Source organism: Halichoerus grypus, chromosome 10 (assembly GCF_964656455.1).
Source record: "Halichoerus grypus chromosome 10, mHalGry1.hap1.1, whole genome shotgun sequence".
Classification (NCBI taxonomy): Eukaryota; Metazoa; Chordata; class Mammalia; order Carnivora; family Phocidae; genus Halichoerus; species Halichoerus grypus.
Genome location: NC_135721.1, coordinates 118229236 through 118247339, shown reverse-complemented (window position 1 = coordinate 118247339; position 18104 = coordinate 118229236). Strand labels below are relative to the sequence as shown.

Below are 18104 nucleotides of genomic sequence, written 5' to 3'. Positions count from 1 at the left end.
GCTATTTTGTTATAGCAGCCCGAGCTAGACAAAGCAACAAAAAGAACTTCACAGACTAATTTCATCTTTGAATATTGAAGCAGAACATCTCTATGAAAGATTAAGAAGTAAAATCCAGTAATATAATTAAAGAATAACAATCAGTTGCCAGATGGTGGGAGGTTGACACACAGAAATCAGTCATTTCAAGCATATTTCTTTTTTTTTTTAAGATTTTATTTATTTATTTGAGAGAGAGAATGAGATAGAGAGAGCATGAGAGTGGGGAGGGTCAGAGGGAGAAGTAGACTCCCCGCTGAGCAGGAAGCCTGATTCGGGACTCGATCCTGGGACTCCAGGATCATGACCTGAGCCGAAGGCAGCTGCCCAACCAACTGAGCTACCCAGGCGCCCTCAATCATATTTCTAAGTATTGCTGATGAACAATTGGAAACTGAAATAAAAACACGATACCATTGATAATAGCTCTAAAAATTGCAATATTTAGGTACAAATCTAACAAAACATGTACAAAACCTGTATGATGGAAACTATGAAGTGTTATGAAGTAAAAGACCTCAATAAATGGAGAGACAGACTGTGCTCATGGATTGAATGATTCAACATAACCAAAATGATATTTCTTCCCAGATTTTTTCATAATAAACTTATTTCTATCAAATTTCCAGTAGGAGTTTTTGTAGGTGCAGACCAGCTGATTCCAAAATGTATGCAGAGACAAAGGAATCAGAATAGTTAAAACACTTGAAAATGAAGAATGAAGTTAGAGGAATCACACAACCTGCTTTTACTACTTGTTATGTAGCTACAGTAATCAAGAAAGTGGTGTTTGTGTAGGGATGGACACATAAATCAAGGGAACAGAATGGGGTTCAGAAATAGGCCCACAGAACTATGACCAACAGATTCTTGACAAAGGAGCAAAGGCAATTCAGTGGAGAAAGGTAGTCCTTTCAACAAATAGTGTTGGCACGGTTGGACTTTCAAGGGCAAAAATAATGAAGTTGGTCCTAAACTGTACAGGGTATGCTAAAATTAACTTGAATGAATGAATCATAAATCTAAGCATAAAATTCAAAACTCTAAAACCTTTAGAAGAAAATATAGGAGAAAATCTTCACGACCTAGGGCTTGGTGAACTCGAGTTCTTTGACATTAGACCAAAGCACAAGCCATAAAAGAAAAATAATTGATAAATGGGACTTCATCAAAATTAAAAACATTTGATGTATGAAAGACCCTGTTAAGAAAGTGAAAAGACAAGCCACAATCTGGGAGAAAATATGTACACATCACATACCCCGTAAAAGACTTGTATTCAGAATATAGAAAGAACTCTCTAGACTCAACATTAAAATAACAATCAAATTAGAAAATATGTAAAAGACTTGAACACACATTTCACCAAAGAAGATGTAAAGATGGCAAATAAGCACGTGAAAAGATGTTAACATCATTAGCTGTTAGGAAAATGTAAATTAAAGCCACAATGAGATACCATTACGTACCTCTTAGGATGACTAAAATTAAAAATACTGACAATACCAAGGGCTAGTGCATACACCCTTTGGTATAGCCCTGACTCACAAAACCAAAGTAATATTTTGTATACCCAATAAACAAATAAATAACCCAAACCAACCAGGATATGTGGGAGAAAGCCAAAATAGCATACAAAGAATAATAAACCAACCTGGGTTACAAGTGAATAAGATAACCCCACTGAAGCATATGGGCAGTAAAAGAACCAACCTAAGTAACTTTGTAAAACAGTATTTTGACTGGATACTCTATTTAGTAAATATATGTTTGCTAGTATTGAACAAAAAAGTAAATACTTTGTGGGCAATGAGAGACAGGTTTCTCACTGTCAGAAAAAGAAATTAGTAATAAGGAAAGAGCTAGAATGAATCCTGTGTGGTGTTGGACTGGAATTAAAAATATAAGGATGAATCCATGGATTTAATATATTTATGGATGGATAAACAGAAATAAATACAGACGCATGTATGAATGTGTTTGTCCATCCATGTGCATATCCCAGTTCTGAGCTCTCAGAAGGCAGTAACGCCCCAGTGGCAACTAGCACTTCAAGATCTCTAGTGCCCAGATTGTGGCCTCTATATACCGTTTTCCTATTAAAATAAATTAAAGAGGGGTGCCTGGGCGGTTCAGTCATTTGAACAACCAACTCTTGATTCCAGGGTCATGGGATTGGGCCCCTCACATTGGGGGCTCAGTGGGGCGTCTGCTTGGGATTTTCTCTTCCTCTCCCTGTGCCCCGCCCCCATGCGCTTGGGCCCGTGCTCTCTCTCTTCTCTCTCAAATTAATAAGTGGATCCCAAAAAAAAAAAAAAAGGAAAGAAAGAAATTCACATTTTGGAAACAAACAAACAAAAAGTTCCTTGGAGAAATGGTTAATTCCAGAGCTTGGCTAGAGAAAGTAAAACATGAGCCTGGAACATATTATGGTGCTAGAGAGAAAGAAAGTGGGTGGAAAATGCTGGGGCCATAGTGAAAAGACACAGAAGCCAACCTGAATTATTCCTAAAGGCTTAAAGCAGGGACTATTTGAGCAACAAAATAAAGATTGGATTATAACCCTGTTCTGTTTCCTCCCATAACTGTTATTGTCTCTTAATTAACCGTATAATTAACATATTATGTTTTTGTTTATTGCCTCTCTCTCCCCACTAGAATATAAGCTTTACAGAGGTGGGGATTTGGGGGGCCTGTTTTGTTTACTAATATAGGCCAAGTACCATAACAACACCTGGCATATAGTGCAGACTTAATAAATATTTGTGGAATGAGTAAATTTTTCTCTTCCCCCCATTGGCATGTAGATTGGAGAAATTGAGTGTTCTAATGGAAACAAAAAGAATTTTTCCAAATAATTGAACACTAAACAGCCACCACCATTTGATTCTCTGCCTCAGCACATCTGAGACCCACACAGGCAGGCAGGGGTGATCTTGGGTGAGCTGAGCAGTCTGGGACATTGCCCTGAGAAGAACATTGCCACCTGGGAGCCCAACTTCCAGGGAACACTTTGGAAGATTTTCCTCTCAAAAAGATACTTGGAACACCTGTGGTTATTTCAGTGAGATGACTTTAGTATGACTAATTTAAAGCCCATCGGTATCTTTATCTCAGCTGAAACCCTCCCACCCTTGGGAGGTTGACATTAGGTGCCCATTTTACGGATAAGGGAAAGAAAGGAAGCATGGAGAAGGTAAGTATATTAGTTTTTGAGGGCTGCTGTAAAAAGGACCACAAACTGGGTGGCTCAGGCAACAGATATTTACTGCCTTTCAGTGGTGGAGGCCAGAAGTCTGAAATCAAGGTATCCATAGGGCCGCTCCCTCTGAGACTTTGGGGAGAACCTTCCTTACCTCTTCCTAGCTTCTGGTAGCCTCAAGAATTCTTTCGCTTGCAACTGCATCAGTCCAAGCTCTGCAGCTGTCATCAGATGGATGTCTTCACATCATCTTGCTTCTTTCTGTGTCTGTGTCTGTCTCCAAATTTCCCCTTTTTATAAGGACACCAGTCATGTTGGATTAGGGCCCATCTGAATGACCCTATTTTAATTTGATTACCTCTATCAAGACCCTATTTCCAAGTAAGGTCATAAGGTCACATTTTGAGGTACTGGGGCCAAAACTTCAGCATATCTTTTTTTGGAGGACACAATTCAGCTCATAGCAGTAAGTTATTTCAAATCATGGAATGTTAGTGCTAAAAGGGACTTTTCCTGTTGGAGCCACCCCACTCTATACTCCCTCTACACGACCTTAACCATGAGTAGTGTTTCCTAAAATGGAACGTTGTCAAGGAAATTCACCAAAATATTAACTATGGCAAAGGTCATTTCGGTCTACCAGGTCGCCCATCCTTGGAGTCCTTGATCGACCTCCAAAATGCAGGCCCTCTGGGTCCTCTCCTGTTTTTTGCTGCCCTGGGTTTCCATCCTCCTGACTTAACATTTCATGACTCATCTCCCTCCTGAGTACCTCTGGAGAACCATCAGAAAGATTGAGAATGGGGTGAGACATCCTTTGGGGAACTCTGTGATTTGAACAGGAGTGACATGAAAGTGAAACGCAGAGGCTACTGAGCATGTGTGGCACAAGCAGAGGCAAAGATATGGAGATGATTAACAACTGACTATAAATTGGAGGAGCTATATGATAAGGGCCTAGGGCAGCCCGTAACTGGGGAAAAGATTGGAGTATTAGGTTAAGTGTTAAGAGATTTCAACTCAGGGGCGCCTGAGTGGCTCAGTCGTTAAGCGTCTGCCTTCGGCTCAGGTCATGATCCCAGGGTCCTGGGATCGAGCCCCGCATCCGGCTCCCTGCTCGGCAGGAAGCCTGCTTCTCCCTCTCCCACTCCCCCTCCTTGTGTTCCTGCTCTCACTGTGTCTCTCTCTGTCAAATAAATAAATAAAATCTTTAAAAAAAAAAAAAAAAAAAAAAAAAGAGATTTCAACTCAAATCACCAGGTACTTATTAAGTGCTCAACTCAGTATTGCAATAAGCCATGGGTGACACAAAGACATATAATATCTATTTCCTGCCTTCAAGGAAATTATAATTTACTTAGGAAGGTTAGACATAAAACTCAGGAGAAGTCGGAAAACAAAATATTTGAATAGTAATCTACAATACCACAAGATCAGTTGTTAAATGAACTGTAGAGCTGATAACAAGCTTTTAGAATTCTGAACCAGGAGATATTATTTGTTTATTTGTGATCTAGATAGCTACATATTTTCTTGCTGGGGGAAAGGAAGGGTTAACTGAGCAGGGAAAACCAATGAAACTTAAAGATTTTTTTTAACAGAGATCAACAAAATTGATAAGCCTTTAGTTAGACTAAGAAAAAAAGAGAAGACTCAAAATCAGAAATCAAAGAGGAGGCATTACAATTGATAACACAGAAATAAAAAGGATGGTAAGAGAGTACCATAAACAATTATATGCCAATAAATTGGGTAAGCTAGAAGAAATGGATATGTTCCTAGAAACATACAACCAACCAAAGTTGAATTATGAAGAAAGAGAAAGTCTGAGCAGACCTATAATTAGTAAGGAGATTAAACCGGTAATCAAAGATCTCCCAACAAAGAAGAGCCCAGTACCAGATGGCTTCACTGGGAATTCTACCATTCTACCAAACACCTAAAGAAGAATGAATGCCGATCTTTCTCAAACTCTTCCAAAATATTGAAGAAGAGGGAACACTTCCAAATGCATTTTATGAGGCCAATGTTACTCTGACGCCAAAGCCAGATAAAAACAGTACAAGAAAAGAAAACATCTCTGATGATTGTAGATGCAAAAATCCTCAACAAAATACTAGCAAATAAAATTCAATCTCACGTTAAAATGATCACACCCCATAACCAAGTGAGATTTATCCATGGGATGCAAGGATACTTCAACACATATAAATCACACAGCACCTTAACAGAATGAAGGCTAAAAATCACATGATCATCTCAATAGATACAGAAAAAGCACCAAGTTCAACACTCTTTCGTGATAAAAAAAAAAACCAACAAATGAGGAAAAGAAGGAAACTACCTCAACATAATAAAGCCCATATATTAAAATCCCACAGCTAACATCATACTCAATAGTGAAAGACTGAAATCTTTTCCTCTAAGATTAAGGACAAGGCAAAGTTGCCCACTATCACCACTTCTATTCAACATAGTAGACTTAAAGTCCTACCTAGAGCAATTAGGCAAGGAAAAAACAAATTGAAGACATCCAAGTCAGAAAGGAAGAAATAAAATGACCTCTGTTCAAAGATGACATGATCTTATATGAAAAAAAATACAAAGATTCCACAAAAAGCTGTTAGAACTAATAAACAAAATAAGCAAAGTTGCAGAATACAAAATTCCATCACATTTCTATATTAAAAATGAACACTCCAAGAAAGAAATTAAGAAAACAATCCCATTTACAATAGCTTCAAAAGGAATAAACTACTTAGGAATAAACTTAACCAAGGAGGTAGAAGACCTTGTACAATGAAAACTATAAAACATTGCAGAAAGAAATTAAAGAGGACACAGATAAATGGAAAGACATCCCATGTTCATGGATGGAAAGACTTAATATTGTTAAAAAGTCCATACTACCCAAGGCGATCTATAGATTCAATGCAATCCCTATCAAAATCCTAATGGCATTTTTTTTTTTTTTGCAGAAATAGAAAAAAAAACAACAACCCTATAATGCATATGGAACCACAAGGATCCCAAACAGCCAAAAACAATCTTGGGAAAGAAGAAGAAAGGTGAATTCTAAATACTTTACACTTTCTTAATTCAAAACGTATTACAAAGCTGTGGTGATGAAAATAATATGGTACTGACATAAAGACAGACATCTACACCAATGGAAGAGGATAGAGAGCTCAGAAATAAACTCATGCATATATGGTCAAATGATCTTCAAGAAGGGTGTCACAACTACATAATGGGGAAATTATAGTCTTTAACAAATGGTACTGAAAAAAACTGGATATCCAGATACAAAAGAATAAAATTGGACTCTTCTTACACTATACACAAAAAATAAATTCAAAATGGATTAAGGACCCAGATGTAAGATCTGGAACTATAAAACTCCTAGAAAAAAACATAGAGTAAGAGCTTTGTAACATTAGTCTTGGCAGCAATTTCTTGGATATGACAGCAAAAGCAGAGGGAACCAAAAAAAAAAAAAAATAGACAAATATGACTACATTAAACTAAAAAAACTTTTGCACAGCAAAGAAAACAGTCAACAGAGTGAAAGGCAATACATAGAATGGGAGAAAATATTTGCAAACTATATATCTGATAAGGAGTTAATATCCAAAATAAAATCCAAGTTAATATCCAAAATCCAAAATAATATCCAAAATATGTAAGGAAATCCTACAACTCAATAGCAAAACAAAGCAAAACAAAACAAATAACCCTACTAAAAATGGGCAAAATTTGAATAGGCATTTCTCCAAAGAAGACATACAAATGGCCAACTAGTGTATGAAAAGATGCTCAACATTATTAATCATCAGAGAAATGTAAATGGAAACCACATGAGATATAACCTTACACTTGTTAGGATGGCTATTATATTAAAAAAAAAAACAAAACAAAACCAACAAACCAGAAAAATAACAAATGTTGGTGAGGGCATAGAAAACTTGGAATCCGGGTGCACTGTTGGTGGGTATGTTGAATGGTGCAGCCACTGTGGAAAACATGGAGTTTTCTCAAAAAAAAAAAAAATTAAAAATAGAACTCCCATATGATCAAGTAATCTCCTCTCTGGGTATTTATCCAAAAGAATTGAAAACAGTACCTGGGGGGCGTCTGGGTGGCTCAGTCGTTAAGCGTCTGCCTTTGGCTCAGGTCATGATCCCAGGGTCCTGGGATCAAGCCCCACATCGGGCTCCCTGCTCCGCGGGAAGCCTGCTTCTCCCTCTCCCACTCCCCCTGCTTGTGTTCCCTCTCTCGCTGTGTCTCTCTCTGTCAAATAAACAAATAAAATCTTTAAAAAAAAAGAAAAGAAAAGAAGAAACCAGTACCTGGAAAAGATGTTACACTCCCATGTTCATTGCAACATTATTCACAATAACCAAGGGTGGAAAGAAACTAAGTGTCCAACGATGGATGAATAGATAAAGAAAATGTGGTGTATACATATACTGGACTATTATTCACCCTAAAAAAGAAGGAAATCCTGCCAGATGCTACAACATGGATCAACTCTGAGGACATTATACTAGGTGAACTAAGATAGTCATAGAAGGACAAATACTGCATAATTCCACTTATTCGGGGGTATCTAAAGTAGTCAAACTCATAGAAGCAGAAAGTGGAATCACGGTTTCCAATCACGGTGGGGAGGGGAAAATGAGGAATTGTAGCTCTTTTCAGTCATGCAAGATGAAACAGTTCTAGAAATCCACTGTACAACAATGTACATATCGTTAACAATACTGTACTGTGCACTTAAAGATTTGTTAGGAAGGTAGATTTCATGTCATGTGTTTTTTTTACCACAATAAAACAAATTTTAGAAACTCAATTAAAATAAACATCACTATATTAAAGAATGAGCAGGACAATCACAGAAGACTCTGGATGGGGGATCAGGAGACAACCTGACGCCTAAGGAGCGTGTTAGCAATAATAATGGCTCCTATTTATTGAACCCTGACTGCAGACTCAGCAGTTTACATACTTTGTATTTAACTCATTTAAGTCTTTCAACAGTTTCATGGGTTGCTATTGTTACCTTCTGTGGCAATTTAAACCAACTCTAGCTTCTGTAATAGATAAATCCCCAAATCTCAGTTGCTAAACATGGCAGAAGTTCATTTCTGCTCTTCTAAAGTCCAAGGGATGGTTGGGTATGGAAGGAGCTCCTCTGCTCCATACAATCGTTCAAAAGACCCAGGCTGCTGGACGCTCTGCCATCTTCAACACATTTTTCTCAAGTCATCTTGGGTGTCAACATTCAGCTTCAGCTATGGGGGATGTGGGAGAGAGAGAGAGAGAGACAGAGAGAATCATATATGTGGTGCATTATGGGCTCTGCCCAGAGTGGTAAGCATTACTTCTGCCACCCAGTCCATTTGCCAAATAGTCACACATACTTAAAAGGGAAGCTGGGAGACATAGCTGTGTGTCCAGGAAGAAAGAGAAATGTTTTGTGAATAGCTATCTGGTCAGACTCTCCCATACCTGCCTCTTTTTCGGGGTGGGGGGGATCTTGAACTCAAGGAAGTTCAAGGTCACACAGTGAGTAAAGAGAAGTCAAGAGACACCACCAAAACTAGTTGATGGAGCAAAAAAAAAAAAAAAAGTTGTGAATATAGTATCTAAAATTATACACTTACCAATAGCGTAATATTAAGTTATGTAACTATTTTGAGAGAGGGAAGGAAAGTGGGACAGGTTCATGAGCTTAACCCTCATGAAGTTGGTAATTTTGTTTAAAATTGGTAAGTAAAAAAAAAAAAGCGGGGGGAAATAGAAACATTACATGATATTTGGAGGTATCCAGAACTAAGACCAAACATTTAAGGAATTAAAAGTTGTTCCCCTGTTGCGGAGAAAGAGGAACCCTCCTACACTGTTAATGGGAATGCAAGCTGGTGCAGCCACTCTGGAAAACAGTATGGAGGTTCCTCAAAAAGTTGAAAATAGAGCTACTGTACAATCCAGTAATTGCACTACTGGGTATTTACCCCAAAGATACAAATGTAGGGATCCGAAGGGGTACGTGCACCCCAATGTTTATAGCAGCAATGTCCACAATAGCCAAACTGTGGAAAGAGCCAAGATGTCCATCGGCAGATGAATGGATAAAGAAGATGTGGTATATATACACAATGGAATATTATGCAGCCATCAAAAGGAATGAGATCTTGCCATTTGCAACGATGTGGATGGAACTGGAGGGTATTATGCTGAGCGAAATAAGTCAAACAGAGAAAGACATGTATCATATGACCTCACTGATATGAGGAATTCTTAATCTCAGGAAACAAACTGAGGGTTGCTGGAGTGGGGGATGGGGTGGGAGGGATGGGGTGACTGGGTGATGGACACTGGGGAGGGTATGTGCTCTGGTAAGTGCTGTGAATTGTGCAAGACTGTTGAATCTCAGATCTGTACCTCTGAAACAAATAATGCAATATATGTTAAGAAAAGAAGAAGAAGAAGAAGATAGCAGGAGGGGAAGAATGAAGGGGGGGAAATCAGAGGGGGAGACGAACCATGAGAGACGATGGACTCTGAAAAACAAACTGAGGGTTCTAGAGGGGAGGGGGGTGGGAGGATGGGTTAGCCTGGTGATGGGTATTAGGGAGGGCACGTTCTGCATGGAGCACTGGGTGTTATGCACAAACAATGAATCATGGAACACTACATCCAAAACTAATGATGTAATGTATGGTGATTAACATAACAATAAAAAATTAAAAAAAAAAAGTTGTTCCCCTGTGACCATTGTTTCTTATAGAGGCCCTTTTAAACATTTGGTTTTTAAAGCATGCGCTCAGTTACTTTGATTGACATGTTTAAATTTATATTTTGACAAAATAAGAATTACTTGTGTAAAAAGTCCAAACAATACAAAATGGCACAAGAAGGGAAATCAAGACCTCACAACTTTATAAACCCTTTCTTCCCACTCTCCAGAGGTAACCTCTGCTTCCAACGTTTTGGGTAAACTCCAAGAAATTTCCTGTATACATCTAAGCATGTGTGTATGTGTCCCTATCATTTTAAATAAAAGGAGATAATACTGTACTTACTGTTCCATAGCTAGATCACTCCTTCCACTTACTAATGTCTTGATATCTTTTCATGTGTGTGCACATAGTGTCATTCTTCTTAATGCTTTCTTTTGCATGGATGCACCATAATTGATCTACCAGCCCTAATCAAAAGTCATATGGGTTGCTTTTTTTGTTTTGTTCTTGTTTTGTATTACAAATAATGCCATAAAAAGCACCCTATACAAGGTGTCCATCTCAGTGTGTTACATGAATAAACCTGGAGAAACAGGATTTTGTGTATTAGGAGCCTAAGTAATCAAAGGCACTATAAGAAGTCTTGTAAATACAGTTAGAATCATCTTACATATATTTCTTGGAAGTAAAACATATATGCAGAAAAAGCGTACAAACAACTACACTTGTGGATATGCACTTGTTTGTGTTGCTCACAAAGTGAACTCACCCAGCCAGTAAGCACAGGGATCAGGAAGCAGAACATTTTCCAGACCCCGGGAGACCCTCGTGTCCTTTTCTAGTTACTCATCCCCTCCCTGGCACCATGGACACTCTCCTGACTTTTACTTCCATATGAATTAATTTTGTTTTTGAACTCTGCGTCAGTGCAATCACACAGCATGGACCCTTTTATATCAGGTTTCTTTAGCTAAGCTCTCTCTTGGCAGGATTCATCTATATTATTGCCCTGTAGTTGAAGTTCATTTGTATCCATTGCTGTATAATATTCCATCGTGTAAATATTCCACAATTTATCCACCTACAATTGATGGACATTTGGATTAGTTTCAGTTAGGGGTTATTAGGAAGGGTGCTTTATCAACATCCCGGTAGGTATGTGTTTTTTGTTGACTGTGTGCAGGCATTTCCATTGGGTATCTACGGAGTACTGGAATGGTGGGGTCCTGGGCACGTGCACATTCCACTCTGGGACGTCTTTCCAATGGTTGTACCAACTTACACTCCCACCAGCAGTGGACACGTGTTCCAGTTATTCCACGTTCTTGCCAACACAGATTTTTATCTGCGCTTTTCATTTTAACCATCTTATATTAACTTAAAATGATTCTACTCAGGGGCAGGGGTAGTTCTTAGAGGACCGCTCTTGATTGAATGGCAGGTCTTAGAAGGCTAGCTAGCAGTGGAGGGGTGGGGCTGGAAGAAAGCTGGGCTTGATTGGATCTGGGGGACTCAAGTGATGGCTCTGGGCCTACCCCTGCACCCCAACACCCCAAGATGGGATGGAATGGCAAGAGCATCTTTTTAAAGATTTTATTTATTTATTTGAGAGAGATTGAGAGCACACACTTGAGCAGGGGGAGCAGAGGGGGAGTAGAGGGAGAGGGAGAGGGAAAGAATCTCAAGAGGTCTCCGTTATGAGCATAGGAGCCTGATGCAGGGCTGGATCTCACGACCCTGAGATTGTGACCTGAGCCGAAACCAAGAGTCGGACACTTAACCGAATGAGCCACCCAGGCGCCCCAGCAAGATCATCCTTTTAAAAACAGCCTTCCTGTCCCTGGGATTTTTGCTGATAGGTCTGCACTAAGGGCCCCAGGAGATCACTTGAGGTGGGAGGAAAGCCTTCTCTAAGGGAGGTAGAGATGTGAGCCCTGGATTCTTTAGTGGTCCCGGGTGGGAAATCGTTTCCTCCTGGCCCATAAAGCAGTTTTCTGTTCTGCTGTGTTTTACTACCAGCATTGCTGTGCGGGCTCTGAGAAGCAGACCCAGGTGGATGTGCTGGCGGGGAGATTTATGCACCAGACTCTGGGGGAAGTCCTCAGGATGCCTTTACAAATGCCTTTGTCACACAGGCCCCATGTACCCCCCAAATCCAGTCAGCCCGAGGGGCATGTCAGGCCTGCAGTTAGGGATAGGTCGGGGTCTCAGGATAGGTCTGGTCTGGAAACATATGCATGAAGGTCATTGCAACCAGCGATGGTCTTCCAGGCCCTGGAGGCTGAAACCCCCTTCCTGCCTATACTGACCAGAGTGGATTCTGAAGTTTGCAGTGCCAACAGCAGCAGAGCTGAAGATGAGCAGCTGGCAGTGATCTTGTGGAGATCACTCTGTCTTCTGACACCCACTGCAAGTTTGAAGGCCCCCAAGACCACCCATACATTCCGTAATTCGCGGAAGGACTCCTAGGACACACCGAAACCTATTCATCTCATAGTGACAGCTTGTTAAAAGTAAAAGATACCAATTAAAATCAGCCAAGGGAAGAGGTCCATAGGGCAGAGCCCAGGAAAGTTCCAAACACAGAGCTTCAGTCAACCTCTCCTTGTGGATATTTGGACAGCCTTACTCCCTCCCCGTGCCCTCCCATCCCCCGCATCAGTGCATAACAATGTACATAGAGTGTTGCCGACCAGGACGCTCACCCAAGCCTTGGCGTCCAGTCTTTACTGGGGCTTCATCTGTCGGCACTACTGAGCACCCATGTGGGTGACTGCAGTCTGCAGCCCCTGCAGAGGCCCATGTAACCCAAAGCCCCCAGCACAGATCACACTGTTAGATGGGCATAGTCCAATGCCCCCAGGTAGACAAAGACACTCCAATCAAGCAAGACTTCCCAAGGGCTTAGAGATCAGCTCTTGGGCTGAGGGTAAAGATCAGACCGCTATTTTGGGCAGGGTTGAATTGTTTACTGCAGAAGCCCCCCCACTCCACTGCCTGATTTCACGGGTACTCAGGCCCCAGCTTGGGGGAAAGGGGGAGTGTGTAAGAGGAGGGACCATGAGCACATACCCACGGGCTAAATTATGCAAGAGATTCCTTCAATTATTGCATTCCATTTCTGGATATTAATTTTCCAGATGTATCTGTACTTATACATGAGTGGATGTGTGAATAGAAGTGATGTATGGATAAAGCTATTCACTGAAGCACTATTTATTGTCAAGAGCTCGGCTGAGCTGGAGACAGAGCTGAGCTGCCAGGTGTTGGAGATGCTGATTACAGCAACATCAAGCCAAAATGAAAGTAAGAGGGAGGCCTTCAGTCATTCACTCTGATAGTGTAAGCAAAGGATCAAGCCAGAGAAAGCACCGAGACCCCCCTATTCCCTTTCCCCCTTTGAAATGGCATGCTGGTGGATCAGATGGATCAGTGTAGACGTGGGGACCATCTCACGGCTGAGGAAGCCCCAAACAGAAGCCTCTGGCAGTTTTATGGACCCTGGGCCAGCAGGGAGTGATGGGGGGAAGGGCTGGGAGTAGAAAATACTGAGTACTGAGTACTGAGTCATGGTTGGGCAAAAGTGTCTGCAAGGCCTCCCCCTTCTCTCCCTGTGAAGGGTCCTTGGCAGAGGCGCCTAAAGAAGCCTCTACCGAGGGCCTCACATGGAGAGACTTAGACCGAGGGATGCAAATATGCAAAGAGCATGACGGGCGGAAGCATCCCCAGATACAACGCACTGGCTGTTCACCAGGTCTGGTGCAGGGAGGCCAGCCTTCCTCCGGGAGGCCTATCAGATAAAGCCTTTCTAATCGCCTATGGTCAGGCCTCAGAAATCACATGTAAGTTTTTGGTGAAAATGCCAGACTTTGGTTAAAAGGAGGAGGTGGACTCCTTATTTATAAAAGCAGAGTATTGGAAACAACGTTAAGAGCCCGTCGGTAGGGGATTGGTTAAATACACTGTGGCATCTCCCCACCAGGAAACCTTATGCATCTCTAAGAAAGAGGAAGTTGTCTTGTATACACACAAGCGTGAAATTCTGTGTAGCTGTAAGGAGGGGGCGTGGGGAAGTCAGGGAAGAGCAAAGGGGGAGCTACAGCTTGCCGTCAAGAGGAGGGTCTCCAGGGCGGCATCATAGTTTGGTGGGAGGCTGAGGCCCATGGTGCAACGAGACTGTGGCCTCACGAGGGTTCTTTGACAGCTCAGAGTTCTGATCGTTAATAGCAGACTGTCTTGTCCCAAAGCCAGCCCTTCTCTACAGGTCTGAGCTGTCCAGGATAGTCATACCCACAGTCAGACTTCAAGGTGTCGGGACCTGTTATAAGCCAGCTGTGGGTGCCCTGGACCTAGCCCAGCAAGATATGATGACACTCTGTTACTAAATGAATGTGTTTAGTCTCACTGGGTAAGAACGGCCTTTCCTTGCTTTATGAATAACAAATATTTTGTTCTTTTACAAATAAGTGTTCTTCCCCTGTCTCATAGCAAAATGGTTGCCCCATACTCATCAAGGACTTGCCTGGGCTCCCCTGAGTCTTTTCTTGGACCCATCCCCTGGGATGTTCTGGAATGTCCTAGAATGTTCAGAAGGCAGGCTTGCTTGCAAACTGGCCTAAGTTTCTTAAAAATATGCACAGGAAAACAACTTTTCCAGGCATTGTGGCAAACGGTTTTCTAGCACGTTCAGGATTTTGAGCTGGTGAGCTCCTATTCCATTGTGGGACCATGTGCAGGCCATGTCAAGGCCCCACCCATCTTCCCACAGCCGTGTACACCAACCTGATTTCTGCTTGCCGACATTTGTATTTCTTTGCCTGAGAGGTTTCTATGGTTGCTAGAGCCCTCTCTGCGAAGACTAGGAGAACCAGAGAACTCAGGTCCCCCAGAAGCTCCCTTCCACAAGTGAGTGGTGGGAGATGGTATATAAATACTCCAGCTTCCGTGGCCCTTGGGTGTGCACTCTGAGGAGCATTCTGCGTTGGCTCCCAGAGTTTCCCCAGCAGAACTAAGCTGTGGTCACCCATGGTTTGATCATATACCCTTTATAGGCTGCTTTCCCCCACCCATCCCATTTTCTCTCCTCCACTGGAACTTCCCGGGATCTTCCTCCAAATAAACTACTTGTACTCACCTCCTTGTGCCCGGGGCTGCTTCTGAGGAGCCCAAAGTAAGGCAGGTGATAATCGCATCAGCCGTTTACCAGCACCTAGTATGGCCCGGGCAACCCCGAGGGCCTGATAGGAAGTCCTGGAGTCCCCAGTCGCCCTGCGAGGAGGGATTCCCAGCCACAGTTGACAGGTGAGGACACGGGACTTGCCCGGGGGCCCAAAACAAGTACACTGGAGTCGAGGCTGGCTCCTTCCACCACACCTGAGGCAACACTCTTAAGAGCAGGGACTGGAACTGGGTCTCGTTGCCTCTACTTCTCCCACACTGAGTCTACAAGCAGGAGATGCTCAGTAAGCACGTCCAGCCAATAAGTATCAAATGCCCAGTGCAGCTAAATAAGTCCTTTTACATGGATTACCCAATATCACCATGACAACAGGCTCGGGAAGTGGCTATTGTCATTATCACCCTTATTTTATTTTATTTTATTTTTTAAATTTTTTATTGTTATGTTAATCCCCATACATTACATCATTAGTTTTAGATATAGTGTTCCATGATTCATTGTTTGTGCATAACACCCAGTGCTCCATGCAGAACGTGCCCTCCTCAATACCCATCACCAGGCTAACCCATCCTCCCACCCCCCTCCCCTCTAGAACCCTCAGTTTGTTTTTCAGAGACCATCGTCTCTCATGGTTCTTCTCCCCCTCCGATTTCCCCCCCTTCATTCTTCCCCTCCTGCTACATTCTTCTTCTTCTTTTTTTCTTTCTTAACATATATTGCATTATTTGTTTCAGAGGTACAGATCTGAGATTCAACAGTCTTGCACAATTCACAGCGCTTACCAGAGCACATACCCTCCCCAGTGTCCATCACCCAGTCACCCCATCCCTCCCACCCCACCCCCCACTCCAGCAACCCTCAGTTTGTTTCCTGAAATTAAGAATTCCTCATATCAGTGAGGTCATATGATACATGTCTTTCTCTGTTTGACTTATTTCGCTCAGCATAATACCCTCCAGTTCCATCCACGTCATTGCAAATGGCAAGATCTCATTCCTTTTGATGGCTGCATAATATTCCATTGTGTATATATACCACCTCTTCTTTATCCATTCATCTGTTGATGGACATCTTGGCTCTTTCCACAGTTTGGCTATTGTGGACATTGCTGCTATAAACATCGGGGTGCACGTACCCTTTCGGGTCCCTACTTTTGTATCTTTGGGGTAAATACCCAGGAGTGCAATTGCTGGATCGTATGGTAGCTCTATTTTCAACTTTTTGAGGAACCTCCATACTGTTTTCCAGAGTGGCTGCACCAGCTTGCATTCCCACCAACAGTGTAGGAGGGTTCCCCTTTCTCCGCATCCCCGCCAACATCTGTCATTTCCTGACTTGTTAATTTTAGCCATTCTGACTGGTGTGAGGTGGTATCTCATTGAGGTTTTGATTTGGATTTCCCTGATGCCGAGCGATATTGAACACTTTTTCATGTGTCTGTTGGCCGTTTGGATGTCTTCTTTGGAAAAATGTCTGTTCATGTCTTCTGCCCATTTCTTGATTGGATTCTTTGTTCTTTTGGTGTTGAGTTCGATGAGTTCTTTATAGATTTTGGATACTAGCCCTTTATCTGATATGTCATTTGCAAATATCTTCTCCCATTCTGTCAGTTGTCTTTTGGTTTTGTTGACTGTTTCCTTTGCTTTGCAAAAGCTTTTTATCTTGATGAAGTCCCAATAGTTCATTTTTGCCCTTGCTTCTCTTGCCTTTGGCGATGTTTCTAGGAAGAAGTTGCTGTGGCTGAGGTCGAAGAGGTTGCTGCCTGTGTTCTCCTTTAGGATTTTGATGGACTCCTGTCTCACATTGAGGTCTTTCAACCATTTAGAGTCTATTTTTGTGTGTGGTGTAAGGAAATGGTCCAGTTTCATTCTTCTGCATGTGGCTGTCCAATTTTCCCAACACCATTTGTTGAAGAGACTGTCTTTTTTCCATTGGACATTCTTTCCTGCTTTGTCAAAGATTAGTTGACCATAGAGTTGAGGGTCCATTTCTGGGCTCTCTATTCTGTTCCATTGATCTATGTGTCTGTTTTTGTGCCAGTACCATACTGTCTTGATGATGACAGCTTTGTAGTAGAGCTGGAAGTCCGGAATTGTGATGCCACCAGCTTTGCTTTTCTTTTTCAACATTCCTCTGGCTATGCGGGGTCTTTTCTGGTTCCATACAAATTTTAGGATTATTTGTTCCATTTCTTTGAAGAAAGTGGATGGTATTTTGATAGGGATTGCATTGAATGTGTAGATTGCTCTAGGTAGGATTGACATCTTCACAATATTTGTTCTTCCAATCCATGAGCATGGAACGTTTTTCCATTTCTTTGTGTCTTCCTCAATTTCTTTCATGAGTATTTTATAGTTTTCTGAGTACAGATCCTTTGCCTCTTTGGTTAGATTTATTCCTAGGTATCTTATGGTTTTGGGTGCAATTGTAAATGGGATCGACTCCTTAATTTCTCTTTCTTCTGACTTGTTGTTGGTGTATAGGAATGCCACTGACTTCTGTGCATTGATTTTATATCCTGCCACTTGACTGAATTCCTGTATGAGTTCTAGCAGTTTTGGGGTGGAGTCTTTGGGATTTTCCACATAAAGTATCATAACATCTGCAAAGAGTGAGAGTTTGACTTCTTCTTTGCCAATTTGGATGCCTTTGATTTCTTTATCACCCTTATTTTATAGATGAGGACCCTGAGTGGGGGAAGGGACCTGCCCAAGGCCACATGGCTAGTAATGGACGAAGCCCAAGTCTGTCACCTGTCCACCATAGGGATGGATGATGCAGGTGGACGAGTGAACCAAAGGAAAGAGGAGGGAGGACACGAAGCCATGGCCTACTTTGCCAACAGCTGGGTGACTGCGCATTGTCCCATCTTGGAACATGTCTCTGTCACACAAAGGGTAAATGGGTCTAGTCCCTGTGAATGATCTGTTAGCCCGCA

The 18104-nt window shown here is 41.9% G+C and overlaps 1 long non-coding RNA gene across 3 annotated transcripts in view; it reads left to right on the top strand.

Annotated features, from left to right (window-relative positions):
* LOC144379288 (uncharacterized) overlaps nt 1–18104 on the top strand; it is a 1054371-nt gene that overhangs the window by 871223 nt on the left and 165044 nt on the right. The window lies entirely within an intron of this gene.